Genomic DNA, 16762 nt, shown 5'->3' with positions numbered 1-16762 from the left:
AAGTTTATTTTCATTCATATGGTGCACTTTACTTAAGCATCAGAACTAAGCAGAAAAAAAAAAAATCAAGTTTCCTATAAGACAACATCCAACTGAATATGTTACCACTGAAAGAACAATAGGTATGTCATTTACACACTTGCATAAACTTAACTTTTAGATGTCTGACCTCTGAGAGCAAGGAAAGCTAATTTGAACAAAACAAACAAAACTGTATTTTGCAATTCTTTGAAAGCCTGCACACAATTCCTTCCAGGGTCTATCAATGCTGTTCAGGTATTCTAGAGGGTCTACAAATCTGGCAACTCAACACAGCACTTCACCACCTAAGACTGTCACACTAGCACATCCTTCCTCAGCTTTCCTTACCAGCTAGTTTCAAAACTGACTGAAAGCCTCCAATATTTTCTCAGTCTTTCCAAATATCATTTTAGCTTGCAGTATTGACATTTTGTTCTAAGAATAAAATCACCATTACTTTAGAAACTTGTTAAGAGTATGATATGCTATCTTACCACTTGCCAGTGCCACACACATCAGACATACTTTTTGGTTCTACTAAAGGAACTTATCTGAAGGCTGGAGGGAAGACTGTGTCAAGAAAGAGGAAGGTAAGTATGTGCACTAAGTAATATCAAGGGAAAGGGACACTGGAATGAAATTGGTAGGGGAAAAATAAGGAGTTGCAGTACTACACTTTACTCCATTTCCTGCTTTGTGTGGTTTTACTGTTCAGCTTCACATTTTCTGATTCATCGCTCTCATGAAAATTCTCCTTGTGCAACAAGTAGCCCTTGTCACCTCTCCCAAAAAAAAATGCTTACTCCAAAAACCTTTAAATGAAAATCCCTTACTAAAAAGACTCCTACACATACCTACACAATCTCCTACTCTTCTGTAGGAATATAAACTGTCTGACTGAAGAAAGAAAGAGAGAAGGAAAAAAAGCATAACCTGAGAGCCTGGTAAAGAGCAACGTAACCCAAAAGAAAATGCATCTCTTTTGATCTACTGGAGGCAATAGAGCCTCCTGTTCTAGAGCCAAAAAATGGATAATGCCTGAGGTCATGCCCATATTTCATTAATATGCTTTCCCAAATGCTAACAGTTGGGTTTTATATTTTTAATTACAGCTCAATAATGACTTAGCTGACTTGTTCGATTTCAGTCCATAAGTAAGCTTGCTAGATACAGTCTAAATCCAATATTTATATAGCACAGAAGGAAAAAAGCGTACAAGTGTTATACACTTCTGATTTCCCATTTTAGTTTTATTCATTTATCTGTTTCATCAAAAACTAAACTACACTTTCCAGTCTGTATAACAACTAGCAAAGGAAATGCAAGAAACACACGGGCAAATACTACTGCCCAAGAACTACATAAAAAACCCCAAACAAACAACACACCACACACACAACCACACCACATCCCCTCCACCTCACAGTAATACAGTACAACCTTGCCTCAAACACAGACACAAGATGTCATGCAAGTACTGAAGTACTTAACTACTTTCTCCAGTAGTGCACACTTCCAAATGCCAGCGATGAACACGATACGTACATCTCTGTTAGATGATCTTTACCTGATTGCCTGTCACTCTCCGTTTTCTTTTAGGGTGGCCTGAGCATAGCATACATGCAGATGTTTCACATCTTTTTGAGGTATTACTTAGCACAAATTAATATGTTTAGAACTATCAATACTACATACAAGGCATACCCAACAAAATTCCTATCATCTGAAAGCTGAACAATTCCACTAGTTTGGAAGGAGAAAACCTGAAGGAATGCATGTCACCTTATCTTCTTCCAAAAATGCGATTTGACACTCACTTTCAACTATGAAGCCACTCCAATTTTCAACACTCCTTCTATTCCCTCCAAAGCAAAGCAAAATCAGTTACAGCCCAAGCACCTACCCAGCGAGCACAAAACAAAAGACCAACACGAGAATACTTTAGCAGTTGCGCTAAATAGGAAAACTGAACCCCTAACAAAATAATTGCAGCTCTCAGCAAGCAACTGTGCAGGAAGCAAACATAAAAGTCAGAATTAAGGCTTGCACAACAAAATCCAGCTCTCTAGGAGCTGGTCTGCTGCAGTTTAATTTTCCAGGATTGTTCACTGTCATTAATTGCTGATTTGTTTTGAAGAACAGATAGTGATTTATTTGCAGCCGGATGAAGTTACAGACCTAGATTCCCGACCAGAGGCTCTCAACGTAAACAATACATAACCTATAAATTAGCCATTCTCCATCTGGCGATTCAGATGCAAAATTCATAGTTTTCCATCTACTAGGCGGCGGCAAACACCCCCCACCCCCCGACACGTCCTTCCCGAGCGCTTTCTCACAGAGCCTCATGCGAAGGGGGAGGGAAAAAAAGAAATAGAAGAGGGGGGAAGAAAAGAAGGGGGGGGGGGGGGGAGAAGGAGGAAAGGAAGGGGGGGGGGAAAAAGGAGGGGGTAATAGGAGGGGGGGAAGAAGGGGGTTGGAGGGGGGAAAGCAGCCAGCATGAAAGAAACGGGCTCGCAGAAGTAGGGACCCAGCAAGCCCAGGTCCCCGCCAGAGTGCGGAGCGGAGAGAGCGATGCGGGCGGGGAGGGGGGCGGCTGCACGAGGAGGAAAGAGAGCCCCACGCCGCGAGAGGACGGTGAGGGGCGCGGGGGGCGCCGCGATCACTCCCCGCGGGGGGGAGGGGGGGGAAGGGGGCGACCCCAAGCCCCCCAGCCAAGGTCACACACACACAGAGGAGGGAATGGGGGGCGGGAGATTCAATCCTTCACGGGGGAAGGGGGAGGGGAGCCCCGCGAAAGGGGGATGCGAAGGGGGATGGGAAGGGGCTCGGTCCCCGCCAAGGGAAAATGGAGCGGGGCCGCCTTCTCACCCCGCTGCCGCCGCTTCTCCTCCTCGCCGGTGCCAGGCGGGTCCGCTCCGCGCCGCCGCCGCCGCTCCGCGCTGGGAGAGGAGCCGCCGCCGCCGCAGCCAATCGCCTGCCGCCCCCTCCCCTTCCGCAGCTCGCCCCGGTCCCCCCGCTCCGCTTCAAAATGGCGCCAACTCGTCTCCGGCTGCTCCAATGGAGACGCCGAGGGGGCGCGAGCGCGGCCAGAGCGAGGCAGCAGCGCCCCCTGCCGGCCCCGAACGGGAGGGGGGGTGGAGAGCGAGTCACAACACCCTCTGCGAGTGTTCGAGCCCCGGGAGCCGATCCAGCCCTGCCTCCCACCCGGGACACCGCGAACCCCCGCGGAAAGCTGGGCTGCCGAGCGCCGCGGCGCGGGGTCCCGGCTCCTCCCTTGGGCTGCAGCGCGCACGGGACCGGGGGGGCGCGAAGAGGAGGTGGAGGTTTCCCAGAAATCCAGTTGCCTTCGTTGAAAACCCCGCATCCAACTAACAAACCAGTAACAGGAACGAACGGTCCAGCCCAAAGGTTACATAAAGTTTTGATGCACTTTTTTCTTCGAACCTCCCGGGGAGGAGACCGGGCAGGTGGTAGAGAGAGGAACCGGGGCTGGTTCTTGGCTGATGGGCACCGTGATGAGAGGAGCAGGTTCAGGCTAGACAGAAGGAGGAATTTCTTCACCATGAGGGTGGTGAGGCGCTGGCACAGGCTGCCCGGGGAAATTGTGGCTGCCCCATCCCTGGAGGTGTTCAAGGTCAGGTTGGATGGGACGTTGAGCAGCCTGATCTAATGTGAGGTGTCCCTGCCCATGGCAGGGGGATTGGAACTGGGTGATCTTTAAGGTCCCTTCCAACCCAAACTATTCTATGATTCTATGAAATAAGTATTTCCCCCAAGCAACGTGAATCGTTACAGGATTATTGTAAAACAGTAAGGCGTGGGGTTGCTTAATGGCAGAGAAGGAGCAGAAAAAGGAGCAGGAATGGCTCATCAAACCCTTTGGGTTTGCAATAGTTTCAGGGGCGCCCTTACAGGAAAAGGCAAACAGAGAAGTGATGTAATTTCTTCTGACTGCTGCAGATAAAGTGCTGCATCTGTGAATGACACATCAGGGGAAAATGGAAGCATTTAGAGCAGTATGATTTAAAAAGCATAAATCTCTATGATTTGAAAAACGTAAACCATACTCGGCGGGTTTGCTGAAAGACACTCAGGGATTCATCCAGTGGGAGAAACCTATTTAAACAGCATGTTAGCCAAAACGTTGTAATGAGTGTTTTACATCTTAAAATAGGTTTCCTCAAGCTTTCTGAACCTGCTCACACATTGGAACCAGCATGCCTTTATATTCCTTCCAGTTTTAAATGGAGTTAAGTATCCTAATCTTCTAACGAAGGCTACACCAGTCCTACCAGGATAAATTGCCAAGACTGTAACATAAAAAAACCACTTTCCAGGCCCCAAAACTCCCCTTGTTTACATTTCTGGGTGAGTTACCCTTGTCCCACTCTTCCTGAGAACACAACTATTCCTGCACAGGCAGTAAAGAGAGAAAAACTTTATCTGGCAGTTTTATATTGCCTATTATTGGGAAGGACCCTACTCTTGCAGTCAAGGGTAGACTTTTTTGGTGCAGTTAGAACAATTTCCTATTGACTCTCCTGTTGCCATCTGTCTGACCTTACCAAGATTTGGATCCTAGGTTGGGGAACACATCTTTTCCTGTGGAACACTTGCATGTAGTGGGAGGGATGCTTACAAACCAGCAGCAAAGTATAACATACATCTATCCATCCAAGCCGCAAACTCATCTGTGTAATGATGAAAGCAACAATACTGCTGTTGTATGCTATACGCAAATACTGTGCTCTGTTTTACTGATGGAGCAGGTCACAGGAGCTCCTGCCAGGATGCTTGGAGCAAGTCACAGGAGCTCCTGTAAGGACAGCTGGAGCAGGTCACAGGAGCTCCTTTCAGGATGCCTGGAACAGGTCACAGGAGCTCCTGTCAGGTTACCTGGAGCAGGTCATAAGAGGTCCTGTCAAGATGCCTGGAGCAGGTCACAGGAGCTCCTGTAAGGACGCTTAGAGCAGGTCACAGGAGCTGCTGTTGGGACACCTGGAGCAGGTCACAGGAGGTCGTGTCAGGATGCCTGGAGCAGGTCACAGGATCTCCTGTCAGGACGCCTGGAGCGGAGAAGGCTTCGAGAGGCAGAACAAGGTGCTGTGTAACCGGGTTCTCTCCTCATTCGCGTTCCGCCGTTCATTTCGTGCCCGCACCGGGACTCTTTCCAGGCGCCAGGAATAGACATTTCGGAGGCGCTCCGCCCCGTCCCTCCGCCCGGGTCTCGCCGGGGCTGCCCGCAGTGGCGCCTGTGTCCCGCAGGGGGCGCCGCCCGCCGCTCCGCGCCCGGGTCCGGAGGCAGCGCCGAGCCTCCCCCGCGCCGGCGGGGTCCGTCCCCCGCTGCGGGTCAGGCGGTGTCTATGCCATCGTAGAATCGTAGAATGGTTTGAGTTGGAAAGGACCTTAAAAATCATCCGTGCAATAGGCAGGGACACCTCCCACTGAATCAGGTCGCTCAAAGCCCCATCCAGCCTGGCCTGGGACACCTCCAGGGATGGGGCATCCACGACCTCTCTGGGCAGCCCGTGCCAGCGCCTCACCGCCCTCACAGCAAAAAAAAAAAAAAAAAAAAAAAAAAATTCTCATCTTCCGGCTTAAAACCATTATCCCTCATCTATCCCTGCATGCCCCGATAAAGAGCCCCTGCCCAGCTTTCCTGTTGCCCCCCTTTAAGGACTGGAAGGCTGCTATAAGGGTCTCCCTGAAGCCTTCTCTTCTCTAGGCTAAACAAGCCCAGCTCTCTCAGCCTGTCCTCATAAGCGAGGATGCTCCAGCCTCTGATCCTCTTTATGGCCCTCCTCTGGACTCACTCTAACAGGTCCATCTCCTTCCTACTGAACACAAGGCTCCAGGTGAGCTCTCACGAGAATGGAATAGACAGAATCACCTCCCTCAACCTCCTGGCCACACTTCTTTTGATGCAGGATACAGTTGGCTTTCAGGGCTGTGAGCACGCATTGCCAGCTCGTGGTGAGCTTCTCATCCACCAGCGCCTTCTTTTCAGGGCTGCTCTCAATCCGTTCTCAATCCCAGTCTGTAATTGTGCCTTGGGATTGCCCCAGCCTAGGTGCAGGACCTTGCACTTAGCCTTCATGAAGTTAATTTCATCAAGTTCATTTGCAAAGTGTTAGGAGCCAATACTCTACCTGCAGGAGGGATTAACAAATACCCAATCCCTTTTCGATGAAATCCTAAAAGAAAAGAACTGCATTGTGCAATCTATGCCAGCATGGACTATGTTCCCAAGGGTAGACCCAGTCTCTCTCAGAAGAAATGTCACATCTCACAGGGCACTGATGGCTGTAAGCAGACTTGGTTTCACCAGTTTTACTACCTCCTGAAAATTCAGGCAAAAGTAAGGATAGATGCATGTTATAGGAACTGTATACTTGAGAAAGATTCAAAATATTCACATAAAATAAATACGGTGCTTACAGCATGGCACACAGAGGAAGCCAGTACCATAGAACTCCAGAGAACAGATCTTTTACACAGAATGTGTGCATTGAGGAGACTGCTTGCAACTCAGTGTTCAAGTGACAATGATGGACACCCTGGTCAAAGAGCATCCCACACAGCAGTATTCTTCTCACAGCTTTCTGTCTGTAGTAACAATGTGTGGAAATAGCAGACTACAGTGGCAATGGTAGCTCTGTACCTTAGAAATACACAGAATCTTCTCAACAATGATAATGCCCTTCTGAGTCCAACCGATAGTCTACCTATCCCCCTATTTGATAACCAACAGCAGCACCAACATCAGCAGCAGTTTCCCAGAGTGAGACCCATATCTTACATTTCCAGTGTGCTAGTCCCTGCAATTCCCCCCAAATGAAGGGAACTTAAATGCAAAATTTGGGGTAGTAGTATTCCTCTGTATAAAACAAGAATAATAGCAAAGGACGCAGTATTTAGGGAGACCTGCTTACTTTCAGTCATCCCTTATACACTCCTGGCATCTACAGTTGATGTAACAGGGATACAACATAGAATCATAGAATCACCAGGTTGGAAAGGACCCACTGGATCATCAAGTCCAACCATTCCTAACACTCCCTTAAACCATGTCCCTAAGCACTTCATCAACCTGTTCCTTAAACACCTCCAGGGAAGGTGACTCAACCACCTCCCTGGCCAGCCTGTTCCAGTGCCCAATGACTCTTACTGTGAAGAACTTTTTTCTGATATCCAACCTGAACCTCCCCTGGCAGAGCTTGAGGCCATTCCACCTTGTCCTGTCCCCTGTCACTTGGGAGACGAGGCCAGCACCCTCCTCTCCACAACCTCTTTTCAGGTAGTTGTAGAGAGTAATAAGGTCTCCCCTCAGCCTCCTCTTCTCCAGGCTAAACAACCCCAGCTCTCTCAGCCGCTCCTCGTAAGACTTGTTCTCCAGCCCCCTCACCAGCTTCGTTGCTTTTCTTTGGACACACTCCTGAGCCAAAATATCCTTCTTGTGGTGCGGAGCCATGTTTGGTTTGTACATGGATGGTATGTACCTATCTATTCCCTTTAGAATCCATTTATGGAGCTGTTGTCCACTAATGTGTCTAATCCCTTTTTGAACCTTCTGACACTGTGCATTTTCTACTTAGCCAGCAGGTTCCAGAGGCCCAGTACCCCTTGTGTCAAGAACACTATTTCTGCATTCACCTTAGACAGGGCCTTCTTGATTTATAAATTTGATCATATGCTGCTTAGCCTTATCTTCTCACAATCAGAATCCAGATCCTTTTAGTCCCTTGTAAGACTGTGGATCTCTCCCCTCGGATCATTTTAGTCATCTTTCTTGATACCGTCTGTACTTTCTTTAAATTTGTTGTGCCCTTGCAGACCAGAACTGTGCCTTGAACTCAAGAGATGAGTGCATCAAGGTTTCCCACAGAGCAGCAAACTGCCTTCTGTCTTGCTTTCAGTACTCTTCCTAATGATGCTTTACATCTCTGCTGTCTAGTGGGGGATTTTGGCTGCTGCTGCAGTTTTTAGCCAAAGATTTTGGAGAGCTGGTAGCCATGGTTTTGTGAGTTTAAATTTCCAGGACTGACCTTAAACTGATCTGCTTCAAAGCCCACCTGCCATCTTTTTACCCATTCTGTTTTGTCAGGCCTTCTGGACTTCTTTCCACCAGCACAGCATTTCCACACCTTTCCCGTCTGTTTGTTTCTCTTTTAATTACAACTCTTGAACAATTGCATCAAAAATATTTTAGTAGAAAAACAATTCAAATTAAATACACATCATTTGTACACCAAGCCCTTCACACTGAAAGGGGGGTTACCATGTAGGAGGCCTGTATACACCTTTGACTTGCAGGCGTAATTATTTGTCTCAAAGAAAAAATAGCTCATTTATTAGTGTTGGCTCCTCAACTAAAGGGCTGGCATTATTATGAATACAAGTTAACTTCACAACTAATTTTAGTATCTCATATGTCTGAGGTAATTTGCAAGGAAGCCACATGGAAACAATGACTTAAGATGACTGGAATTTTTAGACTCTTACTGTCTCTGAGTGCTGTTTCCCACACTGTCTCCTTGTAAACAAAAACAGCTGAATAAGTCAGTGAATAAGACAGAAGTTACTAGCTTTAGTACACGTGCAATATTAATTCTAAAGTTTAATAAGTACTGCTTTAATCGTAGTGCTAGCAAGACTTACACTACCAAAACTACCTATCTGCATCTGTCTTGTGGTTTTCTAACAAAAAGACAAGAGTCATTAAGTGCTATATGATATTTTGCAAAAAAAAAATACGAGAGATGATGATATGTTACTTTTCAGGGTAAGAAATGTAGGAATTACCCTGAAAAGTAACATATCATCATCTCTCGTGATTTTTTTTTGCGCAATATCATATAAAACTTAATGACTTCGTGCCTTTCACCCTACCTACTCATCTGCTCTCTTCTTTAAATCGATAACAGCTACAGTAAGACACTACTAAGATTAAATGACCAACTAAAGTAAGTGTTTCTACTAAAACAAAACTCTTGCCCTCTCCCAAAACACGCCATCTTAAGTCAGCTGTAGATATATCTTTATCTCTGACATCTCTTCTTCCGACAGGATCCTAAAGAGGCCAGTGCCTTTTCAGAGACACACATGGGAAGAGAGCAATAGTATGTTTCATGATGCAGTAGCCACAGAGCAAAACCAATTATTTAGATTGTTAATGTTCTGAAACAGATTCTGTTTCTTTACTGCCATCAGGAAGTGACAGTGTTTATTTCACTACCAACCAGTGCAGCTTTTATGCTTTAGCCAAACAAATCTACCAATCTTGGTGTTCGTCAGGAGTGTTAGAGGGTGTATTACTACGCAAATCTTTAAGGCTTCTCACACCAGATTGTTGTTAGGTTTTGGGTTGGTTTTTCTTATGCTAGTGTGGCTTAACAGCTGTTTTGTTGCTAAATATCATGGAGTCTTCTTGCTGACCACTGATCACTCAGCTGTTTGCACAGTGCATTCCTACAACTAAATACTAATATAACCTATGATAGCCTAAAAAGCCACAGTAGTCGGGGGAAAAAAATTGTTCTTCCCTTAGTGCCTTGCTGACAAGTATGACAGTTGAGAATTGGTATTTTGGGAGTCTGTACCAGCAGTCTTTCTTTCCCTGGTGATGAGCTCAGGTTGTCAATGAATTAAATTAGTTTATCCTCTGAGATAACTTTAATTGATTTAAAAGTTCTCCATCTCTAATTGAGATGTAGGACAGGAGGTGGGAGAGGAGAGTATGTAACCTATACATTCTTAAGCAATGCTGTTAGTATGACAAAATGGGAAGAACATTTAAGAAATTTTTAATGTAAGTTGTATCTGACAGGTGAGCATTTCAGTTGTTAAACTTCCAGTGTTCAAATAATAACAACTTCAAGTAACAGCTGAGTAATTAAAATGAACAAGTATTCTACAAAACAGTGGGGATGTCAACATTGCCATGGTTAAGCACATTGCAGTAAATTTCTGTGGTATTTCATCTTCTTTTTTCCTCTCACTTAACAGTGATTAGTATATTAAGCATTAAAGAATTAAACCTATTGTGCTGTGTAAAATACTGGGCGTTTTTCTGTTGATCTGTCTGATATGCTTTTTCTCCTAGTCACACTTTTTGCTTTTAGCGTTCCCCTGTCTGCCCTCTATTTAAAGCTACTTATTATAAAGTCCCCTTGAATTTAAATCTACTGAAGGCATTACACTCAGTTTCCTCCATTTTTATGTAAGCTTTAGCTGCTATTTAAATATTCTTGCTGACTGTCTAGTGGTGCCTGGACCTTCACCTTGAGTGTCACTTTCCAGAAACTCCACGTGCTGTACTTTTAAATGCATAAATTGTGAAGAATTGGGGTATTAGGTCTGCTTTCCCTTAATATTTCACAAGCAATAAGCTCAGCTTTACCGTAGGCCAGCAGTTGTTATATTTTCTAAAGCACTCTGCCTTAAAAGTTAAATCTTATAATTCTTTTAGTTCTGTTTTGCTACAGCGCTTGAGACATAACTCACAGGACGGGTGCTTTACCAGCAAGAAAACAATCTACGTATCATGCAGATTTCAGCTAAAAAAAAAAATAAATCAAAGGTTTCAAGAACTTCCAAAATTAACTGATTCGGTGTTCCTTTTCTCCACAATATTTTTGTCTTCAAAAGGCTTTATCCTACACTGAAAGGGAATCAAAAACCAATATTGAAATGACAAACTACTTACGTCATAGTCAAAAGAAATCCTAAGCTATCAAGGGCTTAAACATCACTTACTACAGTCTGTTGCGTATGTAAAAAAATACTACTATTTCCCATAACTAGCAGGTGGTAGGGATATTTTTTTGGTAAAAAGATATAACTTTATCAAAACTGTAATTCCTAAGCTGATTCTTGAGCTGAAATTTGAAAATAAAACAACTCCACTTTATTTGTGGAAATTAATGAGTAAAAACTGTTACTGGATTTTTATGACTGAAACTTTGATGGGACATTTACATATCAGTATACCTCTTTGCCATATAACAGCTTCATAAAACCACTTGGCATGCAACATTTCTAGTTGGCTGAGTAAACCAGTTCTCCTAATGTTACCAGAATTTGTTTCTAGATATAGTTTGACTTAAATTCAAATAATTATGCAGCAATACTTCACGTATTTCCTAAATCACCTTGAAGCCTCACTTTTTCAAATAAGACTTAGTGGATTAAAGAATGGCAAGGCAAATTAAGACCCACGGTGATTAACCCTTCGAAAGAGGCATAATTAAATGTAAGTATGTAACTAGTCCTCTTGAACTCAAATGGAGTGTTATTAGAACAGTGTTATGAGAAGATGAAAGAGTACTCTGCTACATCAAGTCTGATAACAAGATCAAGGCACAAGATTTAAATAAATGACCTGTTATTCCCTATTAACCCTTAAGCATAAAAGCCAATCTCAAGTTGTGCCTGCTGAATATTTATCTTGGTTTTTTCCCCTCGTTATTAAAGATGGAGTCTCATCCTTCTGACTATCTTAAATTTGCCTAATCTTTTCTATTAAAAGTGGAATACAGGCATTTATTATTTTGCCAGCATTTTTTTTTTGAGTTAATATTTCTCACATCAGCAACCTTCATCATGCTGAGTTATGTTGGGAAGTTTTATCTGAAAGGTTTCTAGAAAAAATGTTAGGGAAATCTTTCCTCACAGAAAGGAATAGTATAATGTTTTTATTAAAAATATTTAGTTCTGCCCCTTTTAGGAAGCAGGAACTGGCAACTTGAGAAATCTGAAGAACATTCCTCTTCCTGGTGCCGTTACAGTGTACCCAAACAGCATACCTCTCTCTCTGCAGAGAATGTATGTGTTCTCTGTTCTTGTCCCTCAGCAAACGGATGCCACCATGATGTTGCTCTCCAGATTTGCAGGAGAGGATAAAGGCAGCACTTTAGTCTTTTGCAGGAAAGGGGAGATAAAAAACAGAAGAAAGAAAACACCCTAAATCAAACAGAAAGAGGGAACCAGGAAAAAGAACGGTGTTAGTAGTAGGAAGCAATAGAGGACTATGGGATGTAAAGGTGTAGCGGGAAACAGGCAAGAAGCAAAATCATATCAGAAAGGAACAGTGGATGCAAGGAAGAGACCAGCAGTCACAGTGGGTAGAAACACCGGAGCGTAACGATAATGGCAAGGAGGCGCTGGGCAGAGCAACGTGGTGGGTATGGTCATCTTAGTTGGCAAGGGTGAGGTAATACAGTTAAACTGACCCAACAGCTGGATGCTGCTGAAAGGAGGGGCAACAGTCCCTGCATCATCCCCACATAGTTGTTCCCCCCACGCTTCCCTGGCACTGATCAGCCTGTGCCCACCAGTGATGCAGAAGCACTGCCTCTCTCCAGCGTCAAAAAAGAACCATGAGAGTGGTGAGGCACTGGAATAGGTTGCCCAGGGAAGTTGTGGCTGCCCCATCCCTGGAAGTGTTCAAGGCCAGGTTGGATGGAGCCCTGGGCAGCCTGATCTAGTGGGTTGTCCTTGCCCGTAGCAGGGGGTTTGGAACTAGATGATATTTAAGATCCCTTCCAACCCTAACTATTCTATAAATCTATGACAAGCTATTACGAGAGGAGGAATCTCTATGTGTGGGAAGGGAGTAGCAGAAGCACCCTTTCTGACAGTAGTTTAGTTTTAGTGTGGTTTAGTTGTAATTTGAAATTGCACCTTAAGGCATGTTTTTGTCCAAACCAGAAACTGGGCCCATGCAGACGAAAGCAGTCTGATGGTAACTGCTTCCTTTACTTTACTACAAGTGATCTCTGCCATGGATCTAAAGCATCAGCTATACCAGTAAAGAATCAGGGTGATCCTCCAAACTGGACACTTGCCATCTTCCCTTTTTAATTAAGGAAATCAGATGCAAAAACTACTCTGAGAAAATGATCCATCTGCAAGTTCAAACATTCAAGTTATATAATGTCAGTATTAATCTTTTTTCATAGAACTTTATTCACTACCCCATGCATACAAATTGTAATGCTATCTGTAATGTTCAAATCAACTTAAACTTAGAAAACACTTGGAAAACTGAATCAAAATCTGATTATATAAAGTGGAATATATTCCTTTCACTCTCCTCTTAGATCAGTTAAAGCCATCGTTCCATCAACTAATGTGAAAGATACGGCAAAAATGTCAAAGAACACCAGAATACATAACTTTTTGCAATTTGTAACCCATGCAATGACACTATTATACTCTCATATAAAACACTTTTCAGCATGTCTCTGTGGCGCAATTGGTTAGCGCGTTCGGCTGTTAACCGAAAGGATGGTGGTTCAAGCCCACCCAGGGACGAGGCATCACCTTTTCAAGGCCAGGTTGGATGGGGCCTTGAGCAGCCTGATCCATTGGGAGGTGTTCTTTCCTGCCCATGGCAGGGGGCGTTGGAACTAGATCCAAACGGAAGACGAGCCAAACCTTCCAACCCAAACTATTCTGTGATTCGATATTTTCACTTCTATGAGAAATTTCCACCAAAATCATAGGTGAATTTTGTACATTACAGGATTTAGGTGACATATAGCAGAGGTACATGTTAAAGTTCTACCTCGTACGTGGTAGAGGTCTAAGCAAATTTATAAATATATGAAAAAAATGAAGTTATAAAATTCAGGCTCCTCTGCAAACAAAGAAAAACCCACAATCTGTTAATGCTTTTTTGTAAATATTTTCACCATTATGGTGTTCATCCCTTTGGACGCTATCTACCCTACACTACTATCTACCCTATCAGTCTGTCCTGCTACTTTTTCTGATGGAACTTCTTTTATCATCTAGTGTAGCTTGAGGATTCTAGAGCAATATTTGTTTTTTAGCTTTGTCTCAAATAAGTACAACTTCCCATATGGGATCTGTAGCAGCTGTAGTAGTATCATCAGAGAAAGCACATTCTTGTACTCTAACTGAGGTTGAAGAAATAACATTAGTGTATTGTCAGTCGTAATGTGACTTACTTAATTAGGTACTCAAGTACTGTGAGAATTCCCAAAATAAAATACAACCGAGGCAATTACTAGTTATACAACATGAAGGACTTGAGTGCTTTGATCTCCAGATACTACCTTCAGAAGGTCCACATGCAGTACACCCTTATTCTCTCTAAATGTTTAAGTCGGATGTTTCATGATTTAGCTTGTGTAGGGGAGCAAATAATTATTTCAAATGGAAAGTAGTTTTTTTCTTGGGATTAAATAATTAATAGCATTACTGTTACAAAAGAATTCTCCAAGATGTCAAGAATCTTGATTGCAAAATATTTTTCAGATTAAAATTAAGGACTAGCCTTATTATCTTTAAATAATATCATGAAAAAGAGTAGAAGAATAAATCTGTGTATCCCTCTGTATATCCAAAAATACTTGTGTTAGAAATACTCCATCAACTTGGAATAATATTCTCCTTTGTATATTTTATGTCTCTACATTGTTGTTGTGTTGTTGGTAGCAAAGGCCAGTTCTTTATGACATTTCCTATTTTCCTTCCTGAAAAAAACTCCTTCCAGCAGAAATGACCAGTTTCCTCTGCATTTTTGTTTACTTCAAAATAGCTTTAGAGTTTGTCTCTTTGACTGTGGATTCCAAAATATGGTAAAAAATTCAGGCCTTAAAGCCACAGCAAGGCCATGCCTTAACACAGGACTCCTCCTGTCTTCCAGGATAATTCACATACTGTTTTTCCAGTTTGAAATGAAGTGACTAGATTATGCCACCCTTACTCCTTAGAAAAACCTGTACACACATTTCCCAGGTCTGGTTGCAATGCAAGGAATATCTACACAACTAATGCAGTACCCTTAAGTGGAAATCAACATGCAAAAAGTATTTGATGCTAAAGTTGTGGCATTCCTACAATACATATTTCAGTACCTTTTAAATTGCATAAATGGGAAGAATTGGGAGATTCACTTAAAATGCTCAATTCTGATATAAATTAAAATGCTACCAAAGACACATCCATACCTTCCAACAAAACAGAGTTACCATCTGGCACGGAAAACGAGACTATGGTTTTGGTGCAGAGGTAACTGGAACAACAATCACCATTTTCTTTGTATCTTGTATAGCAAATAAACTAATTTCAGACATTAAAATAGTCCTCATTTATTCAGGTCATCTGAAAGTACAGATGTTGCAAATTGTTGTAATGGGCACATCACTTAGAGAAACTGTTGTGTTCAGTAATGAGAACTTGACAATTACTGTGACAGGATTATTCTTTGGGAAAAGCGTAGTTTGCTTTGCCTAATTTTGAAAAACAAAAATTTTGCCAAAATTTGAAAAACAGAATGTAGACACATAATGGAAAAAATATACTCTGTGCTGCATGGAAAAGTTGCAGGTTTGTGTATGAAATAAAATACATGTCTTGGAAACTTGTGGAGTTCTTACATTGGGGTCAATCCTCATCAGGACTTCATAATCTTCATAGAATCATAGAATGGTTTGGGTTGGAAGGGACGTTCCACCTTCCCCTGCTATGGGCAGCGACACCTTCCACTAGATGAGATTGCTCAAGGCCTCATCCAACCTGGCCTCGAAAACCTTTACAAACTTTCTTTGTTGTTCCTGCACAAAAATCAGTCTACAACTTAAAGCAAAATAAATGTTAGGATTCTTAAAATTCTGCAGAAGAAAATATTTTATCCATAAGATAGTGGTCAGAGTGAGTTAGTCCAGTGCCGGGACATATGTAACTAATTCTAACAAATGTTCTCCTTTGGGGTTAGGGCCAAAAAATTAACACTTTATTCAAATAAACATCAACAGGCCTAACATATAGGCAGAAAATATTGGCAAAGTTTACTTTATTATTAAGAAGCAACCCAAACACAACCATCCAACGCTTTGCGGAGGGCCAACCACACTGCAGGAATCGAGGTCCACACATGGCGCAGGCGTAGCTGCGGGACTGAGCAGGACAGCGGAAAACCCAGAAGGAACACAGCCTGGGCTGCTGGCTGGAGCTTCTGCCCTGTTTTCAGTACGTGAGAATTAATTGATAAGATTTTCTGCAGCTGGTTTGTATGTTTAATTATCTTGTAATACAAATCTGTCTTGTATCAAGGCATAGTATGCAGACAATCTCCAGACGTGGATGAATAATAACCTGAAAGGATAAACACTCTCTTAGAGTTGCAAGAATTTATTGATATGCTTAATTTTCTTGTAAGATGTAGTTGTCTTAGGTCAAGAGATAACCTGAAGGAAGTCTCCAGACATGGTTGGATAACCTAAAAAGACAAACATTCACCGAGGACTTACACAGTTCTTCGTCTAAAACTAGTCTACCTACCCACTGCTTTTGTAAGATGGCTTTTTGTAAGATTCCTTTTTTTAGAAGGACATCCAATTCAGTGCTGAATTGTAAAATAAAAATCTTATTGTCTTTGCTTCGAAGACTTTGTCCTTTTCAGTATTTTACCAGTGAATGAGTGTTTCTCACAAGTAGCTGAGATGTTTTCTTCCACCATGAACAAAAGACCAGGTGCTTTAATACTATTTAGGAAATTTAGAAATGGGGAAGAAACTCATCACGATGAGAGTGGTGAGAATGTGTTGCCCAGGGAAGTTATTTATGCGCCATCCCTGAAGGTGTTCAAGGCCAAGTTGGAAGCGGACTTGAGCAGCCCGGTCTGGCGGGAGGTGACCCTGCCCGTCGCAGGACGATCTTTAAGGCTTATTCTATGGTTCTATGATTCCATGATTCTATGCAATGTGTG

The 16762-nt window shown here is 43.0% G+C and overlaps 1 protein-coding gene and 1 non-coding gene across 5 annotated transcripts in view; one reads left to right on the top strand and one right to left on the bottom strand.

The window, feature by feature from the left end:
• The window catches only part of PDS5B (PDS5 cohesin associated factor B), a 103086-nt gene extending 100039 nt beyond the window's left edge, over positions 1 to 3047 (bottom strand). For all 4 annotated transcript variants that reach the window (XM_054074846.1, XM_054074838.1, XM_054074862.1 and 1 more), the window contains exon 1: positions 2893 to 3047. The gene's annotated coding sequence lies outside the window, so the exon portion shown is untranslated. The remainder of the gene's footprint in view (positions 1 to 2892) is intronic.
• Positions 3048 to 13264: 10217 nt separating this feature from the next.
• On the top strand, positions 13265 to 13338 carry TRNAN-GUU (transfer RNA asparagine (anticodon GUU)). The gene has a single exon. It is a non-coding gene; the product is annotated as a tRNA-Asn (tRNA).
• Positions 13339 to 16762: the final 3424 nt, after the last annotated feature.

The sequence above is a fragment of the Cuculus canorus genome, chromosome 1 (genome assembly GCF_017976375.1).
Source record: "Cuculus canorus isolate bCucCan1 chromosome 1, bCucCan1.pri, whole genome shotgun sequence".
Classification (NCBI taxonomy): Eukaryota; Metazoa; Chordata; class Aves; order Cuculiformes; family Cuculidae; genus Cuculus; species Cuculus canorus.
This window is presented reverse-complemented; position numbering and strand designations above follow the sequence as displayed.